Source organism: Cupressus sempervirens, chromosome 1, assembly GCF_028749045.1.
Source record: "Cupressus sempervirens isolate cs-2001-9-10 chromosome 1, ASM2874904v1, whole genome shotgun sequence".
Classification (NCBI taxonomy): domain Eukaryota; kingdom Viridiplantae; phylum Streptophyta; class Pinopsida; order Cupressales; family Cupressaceae; genus Cupressus; species Cupressus sempervirens.
In genome coordinates, this window is record NC_143118.1 from 634,666,201 (window position 1) to 634,678,252 (window position 12,052).

General features: G+C 34.8%; 1 long non-coding RNA gene across 14 annotated transcripts; it reads left to right on the plus strand.

Annotated features, from left to right (window-relative positions):
- The first annotated feature begins 3,680 nt into the window (after window positions 1-3,680).
- Window positions 3,681-8,923, plus strand: LOC149579525 (uncharacterized). Of its 14 annotated transcripts, none has more exons than XR_016365306.1 (5): window positions 3,692-4,102; window positions 6,322-6,524; window positions 6,672-7,358; window positions 7,441-7,525; window positions 8,635-8,923. It is a non-coding gene; the product is annotated as an uncharacterized LOC149579525 (long non-coding RNA). The 14 variants fall into 14 exon arrangements; XR_016365308.1 differs by lacking the exon at window positions 8,635-8,923 and adding an exon at window positions 8,103-8,274; XR_016365302.1 differs by having other exon boundaries at window positions 6,672-7,525.
- The last annotated feature ends 3,129 nt before the right edge of the window (window positions 8,924-12,052 follow it).

The following is a 12,052-nucleotide window of genomic DNA, read 5'->3' on the forward strand; positions in this document are numbered from 1 at the left end:
TATTCTGTAATTGATACTTATCCTAACCTAAACACCCTTATTCATACTTGACAAAATGACTTACAGAAGATTCTAGATCATTACATAGTAGAAGGTCGACCTTGAAAATGATTTTCACATCTCCCAAGACAATATCCTTACATTAAATTTATTACCCAAATTAAATAGTCGATTTGGCTCAAAGTAAGAACCAACCACAAACAAACTTGGTCAAAGTAGGAAATGAGCATCAACAACATCAAGTTCACTCAACACATCAAGGGATGCTTTACCAAAACTAGATAGCTTGACACATGTTGGGACTCGACAATGACTGCACTCATCAACCATTGGAACTTAGAAGTAATTGGAACTCGACACCAACATGCATAATAAACAAAAATGAGCAAGATAACAAGGCAACCCAACATGCTTCTACATTAGATAGGGCCAAGATCCCCTAAATCAAAAAATGAGCACATCCACCTCAAAAGCCTCAGTATGTTTCTTAATCTCTTAAATTGTATCTTTATTCAAATTGACATAAATAGGGTAACATGTAGGAAAAAGGTTCAGAGATTGTCGACTTAGTGACAACCCTTAAATCACTACCATTAGACAAAGATTGGACATAGGAGGGCCCAAACAAATATCCTAGAACTGTCTTTCAAGTCCCAACCTCTTGCAAGATTGCTACATCCACATTAGAGTGAGATCCAAAACCCTCCTGAGAAGTGGGCTTTCCAAACACCTGTCAGACCACAACATTCTACCTAGCCAATCTATCTACATTTCATGCATATAAACTAGCTAAAATGGAGGTCGTAGATCTTGCAATCACCACACCATGATTGCCCACAGTGGGAGCAAGGCCATCCCTACGAATATAGTCATAAATGGAAATGAGATCTAAATCCAAAGGATCCCCAACATGTATGACCTTAGCAAAAGAAACCCTAGTGCGTGCTGCACCAAAACATGTTGATGACATTTTTGCTCCTTAAAAGATGAGTAATAGTTTCCTTCCCCTAATTATAAGAATTTCTTATGCATGGTTAATTATTTCTTCTTCCTGCTACATTTGTGATTAAGTTCTACATTAGGCATATGTGCTTGTAGTTAGTTTCACAATTGTACCAAATCTATCATACTGACCAATTGCTAGGCTTCTCATGTAGTTCAGGGAGTTCTTTGTGTTATTAAGAACCTCGAGGGGGTTAACCACTACGTGGTTGGGCTATAAAAGCACTTGGTTTGCACTCTCGTCTTGAGATGACAGATGGATGATGTTTGATGACTAAGGGGATAAGAATGCATGTAAAGGGTTAGAAGTTTGATGATGTTTATATTCATTTATTTGTTTCTTTCATGAATGTGTACCTATATGTTGTACTTATTGTTCCATGTTTGACGTGCAGGTTGACAATTTCTATGATGCTCATTGATGTATGACACTTTATATTTATGTATGATGTATTATTGTGATGGAATGAAATTCAACATGTAGGTCAACTTCCTAATCTTATTTCATTAATGACATAGTCATGTGATGACATGTTTTTGACAGTTTAGTTGAGACTTGGCTTATGAAATGTAATTATTACTGTATCTTTTCATTCGACATGTAGGTCAAAATCTTATGTAATTTTTATAATTATTGGAATTAACTTATTTACTTGTTGATTTGACTACGTGTAGTCAACTATTGCCTTTGACTTGAATTGATTTTTTCACAATTTGCGTACCATGGCCTACGTGACAAGTGTATGAAGAGACAATCTTTACAACTTCCGTATGGAAAGCTATTATTGTTATATTTTGTCATTCTTCTTGCATTAGAATGAGCATCTTATTTGCTTATATACTAAAATTGATTGTTGTTTATAAGTTAAAGTGAATATCTAACATATTTTACGCAAGGAGCAAATGTGTGCTTTATGATTTTGTTTGTTAATTATCCTTAATGACGACAAAAAGAGCTTGTGTCCTATTGATTGGCTTTGTAATTGAAGGCACATATAAAGTACATGGTTTAGTCAAATTGCGTTCATTCTTTGTAACTAGGTGTCTTTTTGTTGTGATATGGGAGGGGTGTTGAATGTGGGCAATATAAGGAAGGGTAGTTAGAGAAAAAAATTGGTGTTCTTTTCATACTACCTGCTAGTTTTATTTTTCTTACAAACTTATGTATGCTTGGTCAAATTGTTATTTTTTGCATATGTTTGCTATACTTGGTTAACGTTTTAACGAGTATAGACCTTATTGTATATTTTTTACATGATTGGAAAATTCTTAACTCCTCATAGAAAGTATGATGGTTAGTTGTGTGATTACGTCATGGTGACTTGGTTTCAATTAGCAAAACTATGTTATCCACGTGTTTGATATAAAACAAAATCCAATAAATTAGTACTTCTTACACATTGTTATTTGTTGATATCTAATGAAATTATGATTTTAATTATAGTACATATATTTATTTTTATTTGTCACTGTCATTATTTTTCACTTTTTTTTTTTTAAATGGTAGTTGTGGGTGGTGTATTTCCATTATGTTTTGTTCTTAATAGAAAGACAAGTGTACATATTTAAAATGTTCTTAGACATAATAATTGATGATTTGTCAATACGGTAATAGAATAGAAAAAACATTGCTTCAATTTTTTTAGTTAGTTGTGGGTATTGTATTTCCAAAGGATTTTCGTCTTGGGTAGTGTAATTTTCTTCCACATTTGTTTATAAAAAAACTCATTTTTCTGCCTTTTTACTCAAAGTTTTTATTAAGATTACAATTCCTTTATATTTTGTTATTTTTCTTGATGTCTCGATTGGGTCAAGCTTAGTTATAAGCTAGTGCACTTGCCTATGCAAGTTTCATAATAGTTTTTCAATTTTTTGAGATTGTCCATTAGGTTGTTGAAAGATCATGACATTTTTTAATTCAGAGGGGAGAATAAGGTTTATATTTTGAGACATTCAAAAAGGTATCTTTCACACTCTCACAATATGTTGCTTGAATGGATAAAGTTGTCATATTTTATAATAGTATAAAACACATATTTGTATAGTGAAACAACTTTTTCTTCTATAATGACATGTATTTTTTTGTTAATCTACAACTAACTTCAGACCTTTGCATTCTTTGGATGATTTATTCTAACTCGAGCTGATTCAAATATTCATGAAAATTTGACACCCACTAGGTTATTAAATTCAAATAACACCCAATTTAGAAACTAGAACATTATGTGTAACATCTTGGCAAAAATTGGAATATGTTAAAAATGAGCATCTCTGTTTGAAGATTTCAATGAAACAATATCTAACGACAAGACCAAATTCACAAAAAGTAACCAGAAACCAACACTTGAGATATACATTAATCACATACAATCAATTTTTGAAACAATATAAACTCTTTTAAATAGACTCAACTTTTTGAATCTCTTTTTAACATTCTTAATTAGACATCCCTTTGATTATAATTGAAATTTCTCATTTAACTACACTTATTTTGTTTTAGTTCATATAAAAACGTTAAACTTCACATTAACACTTATTCTTTCACATAGACAAGATTTAGTGGGAATCACTTTTATTGTTATTATAATAAAAGTGATTCCCACTAAATCTTGTCCATGAAACTTCAAAGCTATTCACTTTATTGTTATGACGAGAGTCCCACTAAATCTTGTCTATAATAAGATTTCCACAACATTTCTAGAATACATAAAACTTCAAAGTGGATTGTTATCATGGTGAGCTTCTCACTAAATCCTGTATGAAGCTCAAAGTTCACTTTATTGCTATGATCAGATCCCCTTAATGGCACCCTCAAATTCAGGTTTCGCACAACATTTTTTAACCCTTCCTGATAAATGAAGTCATTCATCCTTTCTGGACGACTTCATCTCCATCATTCATCAATGTCTTCAAGTCAGCGACGTTAAAAAAAAGCGCGAGTGGCATATGTCCCTCTACCGTTGAGTTTTAACATAGACATTAACTCTGAATTTTTTGGCAGGCATTTGATCCTAATGGCTCTGCTAAAGGAGAGATATTGACGCAGCACCCAATTTCGTTTTGAATATCTCGCACAAATGAAATCTCGTAGGCTTTATAGGTAAATCCTTATTGAAAATTTTATTCTTTGTAGGGTAGGCAGAGTTTTCGTGTAAAAATGAGGGTTTTTCAGTGTGTCATTTGTAAAGGTTGTATAGGGGTTTTCAAGCTCCCATGGATGCTAGGGATCTATAAAAGCTTCCAGTCAGAAATACGGACTGCAGATCTCATTATTTGGACTGTGATGGGTATGTTAACAACACTACTCGTTTTCTTCCTTCAATAGAGGGGCACAATTCCAAACTAGGTATTTATTTGAGATTATTTTTATAATCCAATAGAGTTTAGAGGGCTATAAGTGGCCATTTGGGCTATTGCACTTTACTTCTATTCTTATTGTATGTAGCGTCATATCTAAACCGTGCCATGTGGGTTTTTAGTTGGGAGAGAAGTTTCAAAAGATAAGAGTAATTATGCTTCTTCATCCGATGTTCTAAGGAGATATGTAATTTACTGCATTGGAGGCACCGGGAAATAGTTGTAGGCCTTGCTGTTTTTTTAAGACTCTAGATCTGAAGGCCTACAAATGCTGCAGGCTCGTTGTGGAGAGGCGTTATCAAGCACCTTCAGCAGTAGATGTTGAGATATTTGTTTGGCTGGGAATGTCTTGTTGAATATTTATGAGTTTGGTTAGGATCAATAAAGAAAGGATTTTACAAAAGCAGCACTAATTGTATATTCATGTTTATTGACAATGCTTTAGCAGAAAATTACCTCTGTATACTTTTATCAACTGCCTTGACCTGGTCTCTCGGTGGGATGAGGGATTTTCTAACCACCAGAAAGCTTGATCATTGATCAGAGTGACATGCTTGCAAGAACAGATTTTGAAAGTGTTCTCCACGAGGTAGGCAATTAGAGGGCATTACTTTCTCCCGCATACAGAGCTTAGGTGTGGAGGATATTGTGAATATGTTTGAATTTCTTTACTTGTAGATCATGATTTCTGATGGTTAGGAGAGTCCTCAGAAGTTAAATCTGTTAAGGGATTCATCAAAGAATATGTAGCAGCTGGTGGAGCCATTGAACGTGGTATACAACTCTTTAAGCCATTAGCATTATGTTGGTATTCACTCTGTAGTTAATGATTAGTCTCTTTTGGATCTTAACACCCATGTGCTACTTATTGTTTGGTTTTTGTATTATTTGTAGTTTTGCTTTACTCCACCTAATACAACTGCCTTGTGAACTCGGACAGATAGGGCTAACGTCAGGTTACTCATAAAACAAGATAATGGTATGGAAAAATGAATGCTTATCTTTGCATCATCTCTATACCATTGGAAATCTGAATTGCTAAACTAACAACGTTCAACTTCATGCTTCTTACCGAATAGGGGCTGTTGGTAAGAATTACAAGCTAGTTGCCTCTACAGTTGTCTTACTGGTCAAGTTCAGATTTTTATAAAAGGAATGTTGTTAACATCTGTTTAGCTGCAAGTTCGTATGGTCTAGACTCTACACAGAAGAATAGACTTTGGAAGAGAATGAATTTCTTTGTAACCAACTGGAGGTTGCATACCTCTCAAGATGATGTTGATCCTTTTGTTCAAAATGGATTTGGGTTCATATCTGACTATGGTTGAAGCACGAGTTCTCTGTTTTGATGTGAAATTCTTTTTTGATTAGAGTTTCCACGCCGTGGGCTACTGAGGAGGAAATGTTGTATTTTATTATTGTTTTATTTTATTCTTAGTGAATAGGAATGTGAAAGTTATGAAATAATAAAAGCAAGAGAAAGATAGTTCAAATGTTTGAGCTTGAATCTGTGAAAGGTGGTCTACAAGATAGACAGGCATTTCGGAGTAATTGTCAAATCTGTTTAATCTATTATTTCAATGATTTGTTTGCCTGTAGATGTTTAATTTTGCTTGCAATACTGCTGTAACTTTGGCATGAACTTTCCTTCACCCATACTGAATTGGCTGTTTAATTTTTGTTTATAAGATTTTATTAGGAAAATATTTTCAACAGTGAATTGTAGAAAATAAAAGGAATTGAGATTTCAGCCCTCTGTAGATACTAGAAAGTGGTGAATTCAATTTTAAAGCAGTAAGTCTAAATTATTCACTCTTCAATGTGACTCTTCCAAAATCTATTAAAGTGAATGGACTATGTGAACAGTTTTGGAAGTCCAAGAATCTAAAATGATATAGAATAATGGGAATTGGCCTCGACATCCCAAAAAAACTTAAACGGCTACTTGTTTGATGGAGACAGATTTGATGAGGCAAGTACCATCTCCCTTTCTAGAGCTTTGCTGTATAGGTTTTTTCAAGCTTCCAGGGATGCTAGGGATCTGCAGAAGCTTGTCAGAAATTCTGAAATACAAAGTACAGATCCCATTGCTGGGGCTGTGATTGGTGTTCTGAACATCACTCCTTGCTTTCTTTCTCCAACAGAGGGACACAATTCTAAACCAGGTACTTATTTGAAATTATTCTTATAAAGTAATAGAGTTTGGTGGGCTATAAGTGGCCATTTGGGCTATTGCCCTTGACTTCTGTTCTTATTTTATGTAGCATCATATCTAAACTGTGACGTGTGTTTTTCTTGGGTGGAATTTTCAGTTGGGAGAGAAGTTTCCGAAGATAAAGAGTAATTATGCTTCTAAAATCAATTTAACTGATGTTCTAAAGAGAGATGTTATTTACTTCTTTGGAAAGAACTAGGAAAATAGCTGTATCCTTGCTGTTTTGTAAGACTCTAGATATTAAGGTCTACAAATGTTGCAGTGGAGAGATGATATCAAGCACCTTCAGCAGTAGATGTTGAGAGATATATTTGGCTAGGTAATGTCCCGTTGAACAATAATGAGCTTGGTCAGGACCAATAAAGAGAGGCCTTTACAAAAGCAGCACTAGTTGTTTATTCATGTCTGTTAACAATGCTGTTGCAGAAAATTATCTCTGTAGATTCTTGCTAACTGACTTGACCTGCCTTCCCAGTGGGATGAGGGATTTTCTAACCACCAGAAAGCTTGATCATTGATCAGAGTGACATGCTTGCGCAAACAGTTTTTGAAAGTGTTCAACATGAGGTGGGCAATTCAAAGGCATTACTTTTCTCCCACAAAAAGGGCATAGTTGTGGAGGATATTTTGAATATGTGCGATGGGATTCCTTTACTCGTAGATCATGCTTTCTAGTGGTTAGGAGAATCCTCAAAAGTTAAGTCTGTCAAGGAATTCCCCAAAGAATCCGTAGCAGCTGGTGAAGCCACTGAACACGGTTTACAGCTCTTTTAAGCCATTAGCAGTATGTTATAGTGAATGATTTGTCTTTTTTGGATTTTAACATCAATGTGCTACTTAATTATTGGTCTGTGTATTATTTGCAGGTATGCTTTATCCCACCTGATACAACTGCTTTGAAAACTCAGAAAGATAGGGCTAATGTCAGGTTACTCCAAAAACAAGATAAAGGTATGGAAATATGAATACTCATCTTTGAATTGTCTCTATACTATAGGAAATCTTAATTGCTAAACTAAGAATATTCAACTTCATACTTCTTACTGAATAGGGACTGTTATAGTTGTCTTACTAGTCAAGTTCAGATTTTTATAAAAGGAATGTTGTTAGCATTTGTTTAGCTGCAAGTTCATGTGGTCCTCACAGAAGAATAGCCTTTAGGAGAGAATGAATCTCTTTGTAAACAAGTGGAGGTTGCTACATCTCTCAAGATGATGATTATTCTTTTCCTCAAAATGAATTAGGGGTCATAAGTATATCTGATGGTGGCCGAAGTATGATACCTTTTTTTTGATGTAAAACTCTCTTTTGAATAGAGTTTCCATTTGTGGGCTACTGAGGAGGAAATGCTGTAGTTTGTTCTAACGAATAGGAATGTGAAAGTTAATCAAATAATAAAAGAAAGAGAAAGAAAGTTGGAATATTGGAGCTCGAATCTTTCAGAGATGTTCTACAAGATAGACAGGCATGTCTGGACTAAACTTCAAATTTGTTTAATCTATTATTGCCTTGATTTGTTTGCTTGCAGGTATTTAATCTTGTTTGTAATGCTGTTGTAACTTGGGCATGAAATGCCCTCCACCCATACTGAAATGGGCGTTCAGTTTTTATTTATGGCAAACAAAGGGGATTGACATTTCAGCTTCAATAGATATTGAATTCAATTATAAAACAGAAAGTCTCAATTATTCACTCTTCAATGTGATTTTTACAAAATATTTAAAAGTGAATGGTATATGCGAGTATAGTTTTTAGAGTCTAAGAGTCTTAAGTATAGAGAATAATGGGAATTTACCTCTACAAATAGCTGGTTGTTTGGTGGGGACTAACATGCTGATGAGGCAATTGTCATCTCCCTTTTTAGAATGATTGTCAGCGTTAAACTTTACAGAAAAATGTGTTTGGTTTAAATTAATTCTGGATTTGATTTTTTGTGTATAATATATTTTAAGATTAAATTTTATTATCTACCTTTCAAATTTGTTTTTATTATTATTTTCTGATATATGATGATAAATTTTATAAAGTTTAGTGAAATGAAATTGCCTCATATTGTTCAGGGAGGCTACGTATCAATGAACGATGTAGGTGACCACCTAAGAAAGTCAAAGACCAGAATAAAATATCCCTCCATGTTGGAACTCATCTTGAGCGTCTGACTTTTATGGTTGAATCTTAACAAGTGCGTTTTTAGTCCTCTATCTGAGCAGAGACTAATGTTTTCTGTATAATTCTTTCCTATTAGTTTGCCTCAAAACTGGTGCAGGCAAACAAAAAAAGAAGTTAAAACATGATTTTTAACGTTTGACGGTGGTTGGTTTGATTTTTATTTAAATTTGTTTAAGAGTATTTCATTTTTCTGATTGTCCGTTCATATTTTTCCCGGAGAATTAATTATATTTCCATTCAGAAACTTAAAAAAAGTCCAATTGCATCAATGAAAAAGCAGCACTAAATTATTTTTTAAAACAATTCTAGAAGCTTTGTGAACTGTGGCCAGGTTTTGTTTGGGTGTAAGTTCAGCAAACCGGACCAGAGAGCTCAGGCTTGGGTTAGTGGGGAGTAATCTTTGTGGATTTGTAAAACTAGAAGACTGATATGTTAAGAGTTTTGCAAGAAATTGTTTCTATTGGGGTTTATGCAAATTTCAATTTTTTTATATTTCCATTATATGTTTTAATGGTAGTTCACACGAACCCATCTCTCATGAGAATGAATAGAATACTTAGTACTCATTGTCTTAATAAAATAATTTTCTCTGTTTTTTCCTCTCAAAACAAGTGGTGGCTAGGGTTTGGAGGGCCATAGAAAGGATACTATTTGTTGCGTTCCAACAGTTTAATCCTCACTACAAATTACTCATCACCAGAGAAAACGCTCCTTTTTATGCACAAGGTAGCCCCCAAATTCAGAATACTTGGTGAGGCCTTCCTTCACGTTAAAATGTTCACAATTTTTGTTTGGTTCCTTTTGTTTCTAGTCATAGAAGAAAGCTTGCAAATTTTACCAGCCTATTGTTTTCCAATTTGTCTTTGGTGTGTTGGTATCATCTTGGGATTTTTTGTATATATATATATTTCTTTCCTTGTAGGGATGTATATGCAGCTATAGTATTTTTCTCAAGTTGTCGGTTGCTGGTAGAAGTTGATAGCCCTCATTTTCACTATACTAAAATTTTGATCCTCATTGTGAAAATGATCTAAATTTGTGTGCATTGTTAGGGTTTTGTGTCTCATGTATTTCAATTTTTAAAAGGAACTCTAGCAAATTTCATTTTACCCAAGTTCAAAACAGTGAAAATCTTGCCCTAGGGTTTTATTTGGGTATCTTAAGGTTGTGTTTTATCTTGCGATTAAAAATTTCAATGAAAATTGCAACCTTTATGCCCTTATCCTAAGTATTTTTAGGTAGGAGAATTTATATCTTTCAAACCCTAGAGCTCTGATCTTACGATCATGGCCTTAGCGTCTACTCGTAAGCTTACATCTTCTTGCCTCCGATGTTACGACACAAGTTTTAACAAAGGATCCTAGAGTGATATTTCAGGTTCCCTGATGTTAAGATATGTTACGGTTGTAGTATCGTAGGTTTCAAATGGAAGTTTTAACTCATGGTGTGCGATGTTACGATAAATAGGCAATTGGGGTATCGTAAAAGCAGAATGGAGAAATTATCACCGTGTGATAAGTGGCTTGTCGTAGGATCTTAGAGGCATGAGAATATAATGAGGAAGATAGAAGGTGTGATGTTAAGATGAAGAGATAATTGTGGAATTGTAATGGTTTTCGTAGGATGTTTCGATGTTACACCAAATGCTCTAGCTATGAGATCGAGGAAAGGGGTTTTAAGGATCATGATGCTATGGGGATGGGGATCATAAGATCGTAAAGAAACAAATGACAAAGCAAGCTGGTAGTTCAAGTCAGAAATGTGACGGGTGTTCTACCCTGATTGGTTAGAAGATGCAAAGTGTACAAGATGGATGACATGTCAAGCCGATGGGATCGAAAATGTCTTTACATGTTTGCAATTTGACAGATTTAGTTCTACGATCTTACGACAATCAATGTCCCGTAAGATCTTGAGTAGTAGGAGGGTATTGTGATGCTATGATAGGCAATGCATCAAGAAATTGTAGAAGTAAAAATTGAGGTTGGCAATGATACAATAAAGGGAGGTAACGGTCTCTCGTAGCATTGTAGGGGTAAAGAAGATGACCGACAAAGTCACGAAGTAGCTAGTTGAGTCCGATCGTAGGATCGTAAGCTGAAGAAAAATAAGATGAGATGCTACGATGTGCAGTATAAATCGCCTGTCGTGAGATTGTAAAGATTTTAAAGGAAAGCTCCAATGCCGAGGAAACCAATGTATCGTGAGATCGTAGAGACTTTTTCCAAGCCTTGCGATAGTGCGATAAGGGTTGATTTCATGAGATTGTAAGATCGAAGGGCATTTCTTCCCCACCTAAGATGTTATGAGGGTTTTGACTTTTAGGGTTGATTGTAGGATCGTAAACCCCTAAGTTGACATTGAAAATATGTTTTCACTTTTTTGAGCTGGAAATGGCAACAGACTTCTCAACCAATGAGAGTTAAGCAATAAACAAAAAGTGCAACACTGAATAATAATGGCGACACTCCTTTGAGGTGACAAAATAAGTTGAGTTTTAAGGCTCGAGCATGCTAAAAATCAATGCAAAGGGATTGTGATGATGAATGTTGAGTTATAAATATATTCTATTGATCAGTTGTAGTTTACTGTTCAAAAAGAGAAATCTAAGCAGTTGTAGAGATTTCAGTGCGTGCAAACTATTGTTTTCAGTGCTCAGAGATAGCTTTGCCCAGTGTTTTCAAGCTAGTTCAGAATGTTTGATAAGGAGGTTGAAGAGATTTAGGCAATGGATATGGAAATTGCAAAAACCTCCACTTCCAAGGGAGAAAAAACAAGACAGAAGAAACCAAATTGGTTTGTTGAAGAATGGTTGAAATTATTCCCAAAATCTTCAAACACAAATTCAACAGATGATCATGCTTTTGTTGACCCATACACATTGTGCAGAGATGCTACATGCCCTGGGGTCATGGGTTCTGAGCTCTTTAAGTATTTCTACCGTAATAGAGAGAAGAATATCCCTGTTTGCAACCCTTGGAAGAAGAATTTGGCAAAATTGATATTTCTAGATGTCTTCGTTGATGTGGATTTGGTGAAAGCCCTAATAAAGTCATATAATCCAGGTACCAAATCATTCCATAGGAAATATGGAACTATTCAGTGCACTTTGAACTATGCCTCATTCATTGAAGCATTTGGATTGGACGGTGCTATGAACGAACCAGTAGATATGGAGGATCTGCAGAGGAAATTTGATAGAAACACCAAGGCATACACAGGGAAATCAATGCTACAACATATCCCCATTGACCTAAAGAGTGGGTGATTACCCTTAAAAAGTGGAAAAGATGATGCCTTTGGATAATT